General features: G+C 43.7%; 1 pseudogene; it reads right to left on the minus strand.

Moving 5' to 3' along the window:
* Positions 1-6002: 6002 nt before the first annotated feature.
* Positions 6003-16810, minus strand: part of LOC108512641 (ATP-dependent RNA helicase DDX3X-like) — a 15721-nt pseudogene continuing 4913 nt past the window's right edge.

The raw sequence follows: 16810 nt of genomic DNA on the forward strand, positions 1-16810 counted from the left end.
TCATACAGGAAGCATTGTCAAATATAAAATGGTGTTTGCCTTTCTTTGGTCTAAAACTAATAAAATAGGTGCTAAAGAGAATTCAGAAGGAAACTAGATATTACTAGACCAGAGAGAAATGTTATCCAAACCCCTTATGAGGAAAATCTTATCCCAACTACATCAAGGGACCCATTGCAGGCCCAGGCCATGTGTGATGCAGTTCTCAGAGTTTATGGGTGTATAAAAATTTATACCTCAGTCAAACAGGTTACAGATAGTTGCTTGGTATGTAAAAAAAACTAATAGACAAGCTATAAAAAGATTACCCCTTGGGGAAAAGGAATCTAGGCTTAAGGCCATTCCAAAGTATCCACATTAATTACACAGAGATGCCTCCAATTAGTCATCTAAAGTATTTATTAGTAATAGTAGATCACCTTACTCATTGCATAGAGGCCATCCCTTTTTTCAAATGTAACCACTAGTAATGTAGTTAAAGCATTAATTATAAATATAGTACCCAGGTTAGGACTAATAGAAAATATTGATTCAGACAATGGAACTCATTTCACTACCTGAATCTGAACTGCCCTGCAGAAAAATATTGGTCTTTCTCCTTATGAGATACTCTACGAATTGCCTTATTTATACTACACTGCTGACATTCCTACCTTTGAAACAAAAGATCAGTTTCTTAAAAATTATATATTTGATCTGTCCTCTACCTTTTCTTCTCTTAAAACCAGAGGTATTCTAGCAGAGACACCACCCCTAGAATTTCCAATACACCAGCACCAGCCTGGGGACCATGTCCTCATCAAATGATGGAAAGAAGGAGAAGCTCAAACCAGCCTGGGAAGGACCTTACCTAGTGCAGAAAGAGGTTGGACCCATCGTACCCAAGTCAAGAGAGCGCCATCCCCTCCGGAGTCATGGGCCATAGTCCCAGGGGGGAAACCTACCAAATTAAAGAAAAGCTGTATGTATGTATGTATGTATGTATATATGTATGTATGTTTGTGTCTCTTTCTCTCTCTCTCTTTCTTTCTTTCTTTCTTTCTTTCTTTCCNGAGAATAGTAGCTGAATTAATTGGTGGGAAGCAGACTCTTGTCCCTCTAAGACAGACTGTCAGTCCTTAAAACCATATATCCATTTCAGCAAAAGAATTACTCCTTCTAGCTGTTAATAAAACCAATGTAATCCTATACAGCTTACTATTACTATTGCAACATCTCAAAACTCTTCCCCTTCATTAAGTCGTATTTATAGTATGGGAGCTGACATTTCAGGAAAGGATCCTAGAAGAATTTTTTTAAATACACTTTATTGCCCCTTCAACTTCTGTATCAATCACTCTTCCCAGACACATTGACAAAACCAAAGTCTCTGTAATAAAGGCAAACCATAGCAATTGAGACAGGATATCAGGATGCAAATGCCTGGCTAAAATTGATTAAATATTCCACCCACGCTCTAAATAAAAGCAACTGTTACACTTGTGCACATGGTAGGCCAGAGGCCCAGGTTGTCCCCTTTCCATTTGGATGGTCCTCTAATCAACAAGACATGGACTACATGGTAGCTCTTTTTTCAAAATCCTACAGCCTGGGATGATGAACTCTGCCAAACTCTCTCTACTATTTCCTAAAGTGCAGGACCTTGCAGGTCAGCCCCTGAGGGCCATCCAGCCTCCATCTTCCACGACCAATTTTACCTCGTGTTTCCAATGACAAGGGGGAAATTTGGTGTTCCTTGGAGACTTAACAGGATGTAGTAAGGTCAGGCACTTCCAAGAGCTGACCCATCAGTCTGCCCTTACTCATCCCCAAGCAGATGTATGGTGGTATTGTGGAGGACCTTTACTGGATACTCTGCCAAATAATTGGAGTGGTACTTGTGCTCTAGTTTAATTGGCTATCCCTTTTACCCTGGCATTTCATCAACCAGAAAAAGAAAAAAGCATGACATTGTAAAGCAAAAGAAGCCCCTTATGGGTCTTTCGACCTCCATGTCTATTTAGATGCAAATTTATCTGTACCAGATAAATTTATCAGGGTGTACCAGATAAATTTAAAGCTAGGGACTAAATAGCTGCAGGGTTTGAATCTATCCTCCCATAGATAGCATTAATAAAAATGTAGATTGGATAAACTATATTTATTACAATCAACAATGATTTATTAATTGCACTAAAGATGCTTTCAAAGGAATAGTGGAACAGTTAGGGTCCACTAGCCCAATGGCCTGCAAAAACAGAATGGCTTTAGATATGATATTAACTGAAAAAGGTAGTGTTTGTGTTATGATTGAAACACAATGTTATACCTTCATCCCAAACAACACTGCTCCTAATGGAAGCATAACAAAGGCCCTACAAAGCCTTACTGCTTTATCTGAAGAGCTAGCTAAAAATTCTGGAATTAATAACCCTGTTTCAAAATGGCTAAAAGGGTGGTTCAGCCAATGGAGAGAGACCGTAGCCTCAATTCTTACCTCTTTAGCAATTGTAATAAGTATACTTCTTCTTCTTAGGTGTTGTGTTATACCATGCATCTGAGAGTTGGTGCAAAGGTTAATAAAAACAGCTCTTACTAAAGCTTCCCTTAACTCTCCTCCACCTTATTCAGAGAAACTTTTACATTTTGAGCATCAGGCAGAACAACTAAAACAAAACATATTAAAAAATTCAAAGAGGAAGAACTATAAGAGGAAGAACTATAAACCAAGAGGGAGAAATTGTGGAAAGTAAAAAGTTTATCTTCAAAGTTTCCCTTCTAAAAAATAATAAATGTTAAAAATAATTGTTTCCTTTAAAGACTAACTTCCTTCAAGCCTCCCTGTCTTTGTGCAGATAACTCTTTGTTAAGCCCTATCCTATGTAACTGTTAGGTATAAGGGAATAAGTACATTCTATGTCCTTGTACTTTAACCAAGATATTTGTTCTGAACATGCTCAGGCATGTCCCAGCTTGCAGCCTATGCCCCTTCCTTATTTGGAAATGTTATTACTTTTCTAAATCCTTTCTCAAGCAACTTCCTCTTTTCCTTTTGTTCTCCATTGCCTTTACCTATTTAGGAAAGTTTTAAGTTGTTAACCAGTCAGGTTTAGGTTAGACTGTGAGGTCCAACTCCAACCAATGGAAATAGGACACAGCAGTAAGGACCCAATGTGTAAGGGATAAATATTCCTGCCTTTCTATGTTCATTGTGCTCTTGTGACAAAATTGCTGATGAGCAGCTCCCTTTCTGCAGAAAGCAAAATTGCCTTGCTGAGAAAACTTTTGTCTGAATCCCGATTTTCCTTGCGGCACTGAGAAACAAGCATTTTGTTTGTAACACCCATTTAGAAGCAAGAATAGAAGCATCCTCTTGTCTCCTTTCTGTATGAGCCAGAGTGGAGAAGACAGGGAGCATCCTCCAAATGTCTCCCTTCCCTGGTTTCTGGATCCTGACACCATGTTAAATATGGCCCCCATGGTTGTAGGCATGGCCCTCCAAGCCATGGAACCGGATGAGCTAAGTGATGGGGCTAACCACGCTTACCCATGCAGCCTTAGCTTATCCACCTTGTGTGATTTCCCTTTGACTTTCTAGAACCTGTGCGATTTGCCTGGCTCTCTGAAAAACGGATCTCTGGAGAGACTATGTCACTTTTGGGCAAGGCTCCTTTAGTGGAGGCAATGTGCTAGATTGCGTGCTATTACAGGCCATGCTAAAGCACTTACCCTTAAAAAAAATGGTTCCGGTTAACTTCTGAATTTAAAATTCCCTTACTAATTAAGTACTGTTTAAATCAGAGACATAGTAGGTGCCTTAAAAGAGCATAGGAACCGAATGGCCATTTTTTAACTGATGGGACAATAGTGGTAATAAATTTTTTTTTTTTTTTTTAGACAGTCTTGCTCTGTCGCCTGGGCTGGAGTACAGTGGTGTGATCTTGGCTCATGGAAAGCTCCACCTCCCGGGTTCACACCATTCTTCTGCCTCAGCCTCCCGAGTAGCTGGGACTACAGTCGCCCTCCACCATGCCCAGCTAATTTTTTTGTATTTTTAATAGAGACGGGGTTTCACCATGTTAGCCAGGATGGTCTCGATCTCCTGACCTCGTGATCTGCCTGCCTCATCCTCCCAAAATGCTGGGATCACAGGTGTGAGCCACCGCACCCAGCCCCTAGGCATCTTACTCCTAACTGCTAAAGGCAGAAACTTCCCATTTCCAGAAGAAGCATAGAGCCTGATTTTAATGGTGTAAAAGAAGCTGCAGTGTTAACTACAAAAGAAAAAGGAAAAAAAGTGTCTCATCTAGAGGATTCCTATTTCCACTAGGTGGCGCTGTTAGCTTAGAAATACTATGTGCTTGCCAGAGAAGCGGTAGCGAGTAACTTCACTGCAGAGGAATGGGGAAAACTCTTCCTAGAGGCATTTTCCTGATCTTGCCTAACAGGATTTCTTTCCTAGGCTGTAAAAATACCTGCACATTTAAATCAGAGAAAGAGTAAGATGCCAGGGATAGAGAAGGAAGAAGAGTTTTGCAACAGAATAGTTGAGGGTTCTCTGCCAACACCCGGAACAGGCTATTGGAGGCTGGGTCTGGTCCAGAGGCCTGTGAATCATGCCAGGATGTCCCCTGGCCAGAAATTCTCAGTTACCTCAGAACTTTTCCCAGCCTCACTCAATGGCGAGGTCTCCCCGTGAAAAGAAACTAGTTCAAAACATGGCCAACATTCCCAGTACTCATGGGTATTGGGGGGTTCTCCATGTTCTCACCAGCAAGCCTCACATCTGAGTCTGTAGTAGGGCAGCCAGTGCTAAGTGTATGTACTAGGCTGATGCATGCCCGTTCCTAAGGAAATACAGATGCTTACTCGTGACTTTTTAGATGAGTATATCTTTTTGGCTGCAGGCAGAGTAGGCTCTACATCTGAGAATATCACACAGAAAGTAGTTTGGGTTGATCTATTTGATTTTATTTTAATATAGAGGCCAAGAGCACCTTGTGAATGATGGAACAGATTTTAAGCTTGTTTTCATACTTACCGCTTCAACAAAGGCTGTACCTCAGTTTGCCAGCCAATGGATCAAAATGATATGGCTCCTATAACTGGAGGAACACCAGGGTCCTTAATCTTGTGTCAATTTAGATAAAATGACACAGACCCACATGGAGTGGTTTTAAAGAGCGGAGAGTATAATAGGCAAGAAAGAAGGAAGGAAGAAGAAAACAGCTCCCCCATACAGAGACAGAAGGTAGGGGATTGGAACAAAGAGAAAACCCCAAGTGTGACAGAAAAGTGGCTGCTTATATGAGGAGGCTGGAGGAGGTGGTGTCTGATTTGGATAGGGCTCGGGGGATTGGTTTGACCAAGCATATCATTCAAGTAGCAGGGGAAAAAAACTGGCCCTTCCACCCTAGCCTTTTAATATGCAAATACAGGGCACCAGGATGTTTTACACATGTTGGATATGTGGGGGTGGCCATGTCACCAGGCACATGTGGAGGCCAGGGCAAGAATAAGACTGCAGGAATTGCCATGTTTGGGTGGGCCCAGTTTCTGATGGCTGGTATTTGCATATCAAAGCTTGCTGGCCCAGCTCTAAGAGCCAGGGCTTTCCTGCTACATAAGAAACCATCTCACCAGTTTCTGGAGTTGCTCTAAAAGAAAAAAAACTTCCCAAGGACCCCTTTTCCTATCTGCCTAAAATAATTTCTTAATAACTCTTTTTTTTTTTTTTTCTGAGACGGAGTCTCCTTCTGTCACCCAGGCTAGAGTGCAGTGGCACGATCTCGGCTCACTGCAACCTCTGCCTCCTGGGTTCACACGATTCTCCTCCTCAGACTCCCGAGTAGCTGGGATTACAGGCACACACCACCATGCCTGACTAATTTTTTGTGTATTTTTAGTAGAGACAGGGTTTCACTATGTTGGCCAAACTGGTCTTGAACTCCTGACCTCGTGATCCGCCCACCTCGGCCTCCGAAAGTGCTGGGATTACAGGCGTGAGCCACCATGCCCAGCTCTTAGTAACTCTTATAACAAGAGTTATAATTTCCTACACATCCATCACTATTGTAGAAGCCTCCATAGCCACCTTTACCACATCTGCTGCTGATGTCATGACCACCTCCACCACTGCAGCTGCTGCTTGTATGACTACTACTAAAGCCAGAACTGCTGGAACCACTACATTGTCAATAGTCTCTGGCACCAAATGCTCCACTGAATCTTTTAGATCATGCACAAATACCACCCTTGTAGTGGTGTTTATAAGCTATGTTTTCCAATCAAGCAGGCACTTCTTGTTTAAATTCTACAAGAATATCCAACAAATCCTTTGTAATATTCATATTTCTTTCATTAAATAATGAGATGGCAAGGCCCTGGTTTCCCACACATCCTGTACAGCCAATACAAGGCACATATTCTTCAATATCACTTGGCAAATCAAAATTGAAGCATGTTTCACATTTGAAATGTCTAGTCTTCATGCTGCCACAGCTGTAGCCACTAGAATTGGGCTTTTCCCCAAGGAAAACTAGTGAAGGGCCTCCTTCTCGATCTCTCTGTGATTGGTCTCCATGAATACTAGTACAAGGATATACTTCATGGTATAAGAAATTCTCCAGAGAATCTGCTCCCTTTTTTGTCTCCACAAACTCTAAAGTCAGTGAATCCTTCCCTGGTGCATTTAAGAGATCAAGCAGAAATGACCGTTTATCTGGCTCTTCCACCCAAACTACTTCCACTCAAACTACTTCAGAGGTAGAGCCTACTCTGCCTACAGCCAAAAATATATATTCATCCAAAAAGTCATGAGCAAGCATCGTATTTCCTTAGGAAAAGTGGCACTAAACATCATGATGTGATGAATGCCCTTTGGTGGCATAGTATCTTGTTCAAGTATATGATGTATCTGAGGTCCAGATCCCGTATCTAACATCCTATCAACTTCATCCAACATTAAGTATTTGCAGAAGTCTAATCCAATCTTTCCTCTTTCCATCAAATCCACTAGACATCCTGGCGTGGCTACTAACAAGTGGCATCCATGTTCCAAGACCTGAATTTGTTGACCAATATCAGCATCACCATAAACTACACAAGGATGAACTCTACACTGGTATGAAAATTTTCTGGCTTCGTCATATCTGTACAGCCAATTCTCTTGTTGGGACTAAAACCCAGGAGATTGGCACCCATACCTTCCATTTTCCTTCACAGCCTTCAAAGCTTTTCCTGGACCATCTATATATATCTGACTCAGTACGGGTAAAAGAAATGCTGCAGTTTTCCCAGACCCTGCTTGGGCACAAGCCATTAAGTCTCTTTTTCCCCTAATAATAGGAATGGCATGTTTTTGCAGTGGAGTAGGATGAGTATAGTGAGTAAGCTCTGTAAGGTCCTCTGAGCTGGCCGCACCGTGGTCAAGCCATCGTGACATTCCCCCGCCCTTGTGATAATGTACTTTGTGATATTCCCCATCCTTGTGAAGGTAGTTTCTAACATTCCTCCCCACCCTTGTGACAATACATGCTCCCCGCCCTTGTGAATGTACTTTGTAACATTCCTCCCTGCCCTTGTGAATGTATTTGCAACATCTATCCCCTGCCTGCAAAAAATTGCTTCTGACTCCACTGCCTACCCGAAACTTATAAGAATAAATGATAATCCCACCACCCTTTGCTGACTCCTTTCTCGGACTCAGCCCACTTGCACCCAAGTGGATAAACAGCCTTGTTGCTCACACTAAGCCTACTCAGGTGGTCTCTTATACGGACACGCATAATATTTGGTGCCGAAGACCCGGGACAGGGGGACTCCTTTGAGAGACTGGTCCCCTGTCCTCACGCTCCCTCTGTGAGGAGATCCACCTATGACCTCGGGTCATCAGACCAGCCAACCCAAGGACCATCTCACCAATTTCAAATCGGTAAGCAGTTCTTCACACTCGGGTAAGCGGGTTTTTCGCTCTCTACCTAACCTCTCTCACCTCCCTTCAATCTCTTTCCTTTCAATTTCAGTTTCTCTCCCTTCCTGGTAGAGACAAAAAGGAGACACACTTTATCCGTGCATTCAAAAATTCCGATGTTGGTCACAGACTTGGGAAGACAGTCTTCCCTTGGTGTCTGATCACCACGGGGACACCTGCCTTGATCATTCACCCACATTCCCTTGGTGGCAGGTCAATTGTGGGGATGCCTGCTTTGGCTGCTCACCCACATTACAGCCCAGGACTCAGTCAGGAACGCCTACTGGAAGTCTGTAGCTGCCACCTCCATTTCTCCATGTCTCTACCTTCCTTTTTAAACTTACCTTCTCCACTATGGGTAACTTTCTGCCATCCATTCCTCCCTCTTCCCCCTTAGCCTGTGTTCTTAAAAACCTAAAACCCATTCGACTAACACCTGACCTAAAACCTAAACATCTTATTTTTTCTCTAATACTGCTTGGCCCTGGTACAAACTCAACAATAGTTCCAAGTGGCCAGAGAATGGCACTTTTGATTTGTCTATCCTACAAGACCTAGATAATTTTTGTCAAAAAATGGGCAAATGGTCCAAGGTGCCTTACGTCCAGGCATTTTTTTACTCTTCATTCCCTCCCTAGTCTCTGCTCCCAATGCAACTTGTCCCAGATTTTCCTTCTTTCTCTCCCATCCGCTCCTCTGGTCTCCACCCCAAACTCAGAGTCCTCTGAATCCTCCTTTTCCACTGACATCTCTTACCTCTCTTCTCCTCCCCTGGCCACTCCTCACCAGGCTGAATCAGGTCCCAATTCTTCCATAGCCTCCACTCCCCCACCCTATAACCCTTCTATTACCTTCCCTCCTCACACCCGGTCTGGCTTACAGTTTCATTCCATGACTAGCTCTTCCCCACCTGCCCAAAAATTTCCTCTTAGAGAGGTGGCTGGAGCTGAAGGCATAGTCAGGGTACATGTGCCTTTTTCTCTATCAGACCTTTCCCAAATCAGACAGCATTTAGGCTCTTTCTCATCAGACTCCAATAAATATATACAGGAATTCCAATATCTAACTCAGTCCTTCAATTTAACCTGGAGTGAGATAAATGTCATCCTGACCTCTACCCTCTACCCAGATAAATGAGAAAGAGTTTATTCTCTAGCCCAGTCCTATGCAGACACCTGCCAGCTTCATGAGCCAGGCCTCCAAGAGGGCACCAGGGCAGTTCCCTGAGAGGATCCCTGTTGGCAATACCACACAGACTCCCCAGGCATAGCTAGGTGAGATTACATGGTCTCCTGCCTAGTCTAGGGGCACAAAAAGGCAGCATACAAAGCTGTTAATTATGACAAGCTAAAGGAAACTACCCAAGGTAAAGATGAAAACCCAACCCAGTTCATGGCCTGCTTAGCAGCTACCCTTAGATGCTTTACAGCCCTAGACCCAGAGGGGCCAGAAGGCTGCCTTATCCTTAATATGCATTTTATGACCCAATGCACTCCTGACATTAGAAAAAAACTCCAAAAGTTGGATTCTGGCCCTCAAATCCCACAATAGGATTTAATCAACCTCACCTTCAAGGTGTTCAATAACAGAAAAGAAACTGCCAAGCGGCAACATATCTCTGAGTTATAGCTACTAGTCCAGAAAGTGGATAAATCTTACAGCTTGGTTCAGGATCTTTGCCTTATTAACCAAATTGTCTTACCTATCCATCCTGTGGTGCCAAACCCATATACTCTCCTATCCTCAATACCTCCCTCCACAACTCATTATTCCATCCTTGACCTCAAAGATACTTTCCTCACTATTCTTTTGCACCCCTCATCCCAGCCTCTTTTTGCTTTCACATGGACTGACCCCGACACCCACCAGTCTCAGCAACTCACCTGGACTGTACTGCCACAAGGCTTCAGAGACAGCCCCCATTACTTTAGTCAAACTCTTTCTCATGATCTACTTTCTTTCCGTCCATCTGTTTCTCACCTTATTCAATATATGGACAACCTTCTCCTCTGCATCCCCTCTTATGAATCTTCCCAACAGGATACCCTCCTGCTCCTTCGACATATATTCTCAAAGCCGTATCATATATCCCCCTCTAAAGCCCAAATTTCTTCCCCATCCATTACCTATCTTGGCAGTCCTTCATCAAAACACACATGCTCTCCCTGCTAACTGTGTATGGCTAGTCTCCAAAACCCCAACCGCTTCTACAAAGCAACAACTCCTTTCCTTCCTAGGCATGGTTGGATACTTTTGCCTTGGCATACCAGGTTTTGCAATCCAACTAAACCACTATATAAACTTATAAAGGGAAACCTGACTGATCCCATAGACCCTAAGTCCTTTCCCCACTCTTCTTTTTGTTCCTTAAAGACAGCCCTAGAAACAGTCCCCACATTAGTACTCCCTAACTCGTCCCAATCCTTTTTCTTACATACAGCTGAAATACAAGGCTGTGCGGTCAAGAGTTCTTACACAGGAACCAGGCCCACGACCTGTAGCCTTCCTATCCAAACAACTTAACTTCACAGTTCTAGGCTGGCCCTCGTGTCTACGTGCGGCAGCAGCTGCCGCTTCAATACTTCTAGAGGCCCTCAAGATCACAACCCATGCCCCACTTACTCTCTACAGCTCTCATAAGTTTCAACATCTATTTTCCTAATCACGCTTGGCACATATACTTTCCACCCCCTAACTCCTCCAACTGTACTCACTATTCATTGAAACTCCCACAAAGTCTGTATCCTGGCACAAACTTCAACCCATCCTCTCACCTTATACCTAGCACCAAACCTGAACCTCATGACTGTATCTCTCTAATCCGTATGGCATCCTCCCCATTTGCCCGTATTTCCCTCTTTCCTGTTCCTAATCCAGACCACACTTGGTTTATGATGGTAGTTCTTCAAGGCCCAATCATCAGTCACCAGCAAGGGCAGGCTATGCTGTAGTGTCTTCCACATCTGTCATTGAAGCTACTGCCCTGCCCCTTTCCACTACCTCTCAACAAGCCAAACTCATTGCTTTAAACTGGGCCCTCATGCTTGCAAAGGGACTACGTGTCAATATCTACACTGATTCCAAGTATGGCTTCCACATCCTACATCACCATGCTGTTATATGGGCAGAAAGAGGTTTTCTCACTACACAAGGGTCCTCCATCATCAACGCACCTTAATAAAATCGTTCTTAAGACTACTGCCAAAGGAAGCTGAAGTCATTCACTGCAAGGGGCATCAGAGGTCACCAGATCCCATTGCTTGAGGGAATACTTATGCTGATAATACAGCAAAAGAAGCAGCTAGTTTTCCCATATCTGTCCCTCATGGCCAGTTTTCTTCCTTCTCAACTATCACTCTCACCTATTCTCCCATTGAAACTCTTACCTATCAATCCCTTCCTACTCAAGGCAAGTGGTCCTTGGATCAAGGAAAATTCCTCCTTCCTGCCTCACAGGCTCATTCTATCTTATCATCCTTTCATAACCTCTTTCATGTGGGTTACAAGCCAATGGCCCATCTCTTAGAACCTCTCATTTCTTTTCCATCATGGAAATCCATCCTCAAGGAAATTACTTCTCAGTGTTTCATCTGCTACTCTACCACCCCTCAGGGATATTGCAGGCCCCCTCCCTTTCCTACACATCAAGCTAGAGGATTTGCCACCACCCAAGACTGGCAGATTAACTTTACCCATATGCCCTGAGTCAAAAAACTAAGATATCTTTTGGTCTGGGTAGATATCTTCACTGGATGGGTAGAGGCCTTTCCCACAGGGTCTGAGAAGGCCACCACAGTCATTTCTTCCCTTCTGTCAGACATAATTCCTCTGTTTGACCTTCTGACCTCTATACAGTCTGATAAGGGACCGGCCTTCATTAGTCAGGTCACTCAAGCAGTCTCCCAGGCCATTGGCATCCAGTGGAAACTTCATACCCCCTACCATCCTTAATCTTTGGGAAAGGTAGAAAGAACTAATGGTCTTTTAAAAACACACCTCACCAAGCTCAGCCTCCAACTTAAAAAAGACTGGACAGCACTTTTACCATTTGCCCTCCTTAGAATTAGAGCCTATCCTTGAGAAGCTACAGGGTATAGTCCATTTGAAATTTTACATGGACGTACCTTCTTGCTGGGCCCCAACCTCATGCCAGACACCAGCTCTCAAGACGACTATCTTCTGGTCCTCTAGCAGGCTAGACAGGAAATTCACCAGGCTGCTAATCTTTTCTTGCCTACTCCAGATTCCCAGCCATATGAAGACACCCTAGCTGGACGATCAGTTCTTGTTAAGAATCTGACCCCTCAAACTCTACAACCTCAATGGACTGAACCCTATTTAGTCATCTATAGTACCCCAACTGCTGTCCGCCTGCAGGACCTTCCCTACTGGATTCACCTTTCCAGAATAAAGCTGTGTCCGCCAGCCAGCCTGATCTCTCCTCTTCCTCCTGGAAATCGCAGGTACTCTCCTCTACTTCCCTTAAACTCACTCGCATTTCTGAAGAACAGTAATAACCCTTATGAGTCTAATACATTCCTTCATTCTATTAGGTCTATTCATCCTTACCCTACTTTTTGTAACAGGGCTTTATGGAGTCACCTCCACTACTTGGACTGTGCCCCAAAAACTTGTCATCCCTACTATCTTCAGTCTAGTCATACTCCTATTCACCATTCTCAACTACTCATAAATGTCCTGCCCTTGTTTACACTGCCGGTTTACACTTTTCCTCCAAACCATCATAACTGGTATCTCCTGGTTTTACCTCAAACCGCCACCCTTAACTCGCTCTGGGAGTGGATAGAAGATCTTCAGTGGCAAGGTACACAATTCTTCTATCCTGATGAAGTCCTTTTTTTTTTTTTTTAACTTTTCTATTCACTCTTATCCTTGCCCCCATTCTCCAGTCACTCTCTACCTCTTCCTAGGTACCCCCAGCATACTATCAATCTCACCTGCTCTTTCCTCACTGCCTCCAATCCTTCTCTAGCAAAGAATTGTTGGCTATGTGTTTCCCTTTCTTCCTGCTCTTACACAGCCATCCCCACTCTACAGGCCGACTGGGCTACCTCTCCTGTCTCCCTGCACCTCTGAACCTCCTTTAATAGCCCTCATCTTTACCCACCTGAGGAAATTCTTTACTTTCTAGACAGATTTGGTGAGAACTCCCTAGACATTTCGCACCAACAAGTTGCCACACTTCTCCGCATCTACTTGCGGCACCTTTCTCCTTATGTCAATTCCACCCCCCTCCCCCCACCAATATTTGGACCCCTAACCACACAGACAACTATCCCTGTTGCTGCTCCTTTATGCATCTCCTGACAACAGCCTACTGGAATCCCTTTAGGCAACCTTCCACCTTCCAAATGTTCCTTTAGTCCTTATCTCCAGAACTCAGCCACACACATTACCAAACAGATGGGAGCATTCCAACTTCGCATTACTGATAAGCCCTCTATCATTATTGACAAACTAAAAAAAATTGGCAGTCACTATTGTTTAGGAAGACACCTACCCTGCATCTCACTCCATCCTTGGCTACCTCTCCCTGCTCATCTGACTGTCCTCCTGACCCTTCTTGCTTGCTTGTACCCAGCCCCACCAATAACAGTGAAAGGTTACTTGTAGACACTATGCGCTTTCTCATATACCATGAAAGCCAAACCTCTCACTCTACACAATTGCACCATCAATCCCCATTACAACCTCTAACAGCTGCTGTCCTTGCTGGATCTCTAGGATTTGGGGTGCAGGACTCCTCTCAGTACACCATCTCACCTTTTCACTTTACATTTCCAGTTCTGCCTGACACAAGGTTATTGGGAGCAAGCCCCCCAAAAACTGGCCATAAACAAAATCTCTGCAGCACTGTAACATGCCCATAATCGCCATAACGCCCAAGCGGGAAGGTTGTGGGTTTACCGGAATGAGGGCAAGGAACACCTGACCCACCCAGGGCGGAAAAACGCTTAAAGGCATTCTTAAGCCACAAACAAAAACCTGAGCGATCTGTGTCTTAAGGGCGTGTTCCTGCTGCAATTAATTCGGCCCATCCCTTCGTTTCCCTTAAGGGATACTTTTAGTTAATTTAATATCTATAGAAACAATGCTAATGACTGGTTTGCTGTTAATAAACGTGTGGGTAAATCTCTGTTCAGGGCTCTCAGCTCTGAAGGCTGTGAGACCCCTGATTCCCCACTTCACATCTCTAGATTTCTATGTGTGTGTCTTTAATTCCTCTAGCACCGCTGGGTTAGGGTCTTCCCGACCGAGCTGGTCTCAGCAAGTGGCGTCCATTCATGGGGGCTCGAATCCAGGTCGAAGGGTTGCCGGAGCGACGGTTGGAACGGAAAACTAGCTGGAGGACACCCCAGTACTCTTAAAGCAATCCCCGTGGTAAGAAAGAAGAGGAGCTCAGAAGCTTCAGGGTAACAATGGAGCAAGTTTGGGGTCTGGTTCGTTTCACCTTGGAACTTTTTCACACTGATGAGGAGGAACAAGAGTATAGTGAAGTAACAGAAGAGGTTACAGGGCATGTTTATTTGCCAGCTGAAGCTAAAGCGGCAAAGGAAGGAGAGGTTCATCCCTACCCTTCTGCACCCCCTCATTATTATTTTGAAGAAAATGACCCCCCAGATCTTTCTTTTCTGGAGTACACTGGGCAAAAAGTAATTACCCCAGTTACTGTTCAAGCAGCGCCTCGAGCGACTGCTCTTAGTTTGATTCAGGCAGGAATTCAGCAAGCTAGATGAGAGGGCGATGTAGAGACTTGGCAGTTCCCTGTTAGAATACACCCCCCAGATCAAGAGGGGAATATTATAGCTACATTTGAGCCTTTTCCTTTTAAATTACTCAAAGAATTAAAACAAGCAATAAGTCAGTATGGACCAGGTTCTCCTTTTGTAATGGGACTGTTAAAGAATGTTACTGTTTCCAGTCGAATGATACCTACTGACTGGGACACTCTTACTCGAGCTTGTCTAACTCCTGCTCAGTTCTTATAATTTAAAACTTGGTGGGCAGATGAAGCTTCCCTTCAGGCTGCTCGCAATGCCCAGGCCCAAACTCAAATTAATATAACTGCAGACCAACTTTTGGGGGTTGGCGGCTGGGCTGGTTTTAGATGCACAACTGGTCATGCAGGATGATGCCATAGAACAGCTTAGAGGAGTGTACATTAGAGCTTGGGAAAAAATCACTTCAGGTGGGGAACAATACCCTTCCTTTAGTGCTATGAAACAGGGACCCAGAGAACCATATGTTGATTTTATAGCTCAGTTACAGGCGTCTCTTAAAAAGATGATTACAGATTCGGCCACTCATGGTATAGTGTTGCAATTATTAGCTTTCGACAATGCTAATCCCAATTGCCAGGCTGCTCTGTGACCTTTCAGAGGGAAAGCACATTTAGTTGATTATGTCAAGGCCTATGATGGTATTGGAGGTAATCTGCATAAAACTAACTTGTTGGCACAGGCAATGGCAGGGCTGAGAGTGGATAAATGAAATACTCCATTTCCTGGAGCTTGTTTTAACTGTGGGAAGCATGGTCATACTAAAAAATTATGTAGAAAAAAATCAACGAGTCAGATTTTCAGATAGGGGAAAAAGGAAAACTGTTGAGCCTGAAATATGTCCAAAATGTAAAAAAGGAAAACACTGGGCTAGTCAGTGTCATTCTAAGTTTGATAAAGAAGGGAACCCGATTTTGGGAAATGCCATGAGAGGGGCCTGTCCCGGGCCCCATTCTAAACTGGGGCATTTCCAGCTCAGGCCATTCCCTCACCCCTGTACAATGTCTGTCCCCCGCCACAGCTGGTAGTGCCACAGTAGATTTATGCTGCATGAAAGCTGTGAGTCTTCTGCCTGGGGAACCCCTGCAAAAGGTCCCAACAGGAGTCTGTGGACCCTTGCCGGCAGGGACAATAGGATTACTTTTAGGAAGGTCTAGTGTAAGTTTAAAAGGCATACAAATACATACAGGAGTCATTGATTCAGATTACAATGGGGAAATTCAAATTGTTGTATCTACTCCTGTTCCCTGGAAAGCAGAGCCAGGAGAGCACATAGCACAGCTCCTGATTGTGCCATATGTGGGAATGGGGAAAAGTGAAACTAAACGAACAGGAGGATTTGGAAGCACAAATAAACAAGGCAAAGCAGATTATTGGGTAAATCAAATTACTGATAAACGTCCTACCTGTGAAATAACTATTCAAGGAAAGAAATGTAAAGGTTTGGTAGATACGGGAGTGGAAATTTCAATCATTTCTCTACAGCACTGGCTGTCCACGTGGCCAATTCAACCCACTCAATTTAACATAGTTGGAGTTGGTAAAGCTGCTGAAGTATATCAAAGTAGTTATATTTTGCATTGTGAGGGGCCTGATGGACAACCTGGGACCATTCAACCAATTATAACTTCTGTACCTATACATTTATGGGGAAGAGATTTATTACAACAATGGGGAGCACAAGTTCTAATTCTAGAACAATTATATAGCCCTCAAAGTCAACATACAATGCATGAAATGGCATATGTCCCTGGTATGGGACCAGAAAAAAATTTGCAAGGTTTAAAAAAACCGCTTCAAGTGGAAAAACAGAGTTCCCACCAAAGATTAGGAAAAAAATTTTGATGGCGGCCATTGTTAAGCCTCCAGAACCTATACCTTTAAAATGGTTAACAGATAAGCCAATTTGGATAGAACAATGGCCACTAAGTAAAGAAAAACTGGAGGCTTTAGAGAAATTAGTTGCTGAACGATTAGAAAAGGGGCACATAGCTCAAACATTTTCTCCTTGGAATTCTCCAGTTTTCGTAATTAAGAAAAAAATCAGGTAAATGGAGAA

The sequence above is a fragment of the Rhinopithecus bieti genome, unplaced genomic scaffold (genome assembly GCF_001698545.2).
Source record: "Rhinopithecus bieti isolate Rb0 unplaced genomic scaffold, ASM169854v2 scaffold_31355, whole genome shotgun sequence".
Lineage (NCBI taxonomy): Eukaryota > Metazoa > Chordata > Mammalia > Primates > Cercopithecidae > Rhinopithecus > Rhinopithecus bieti.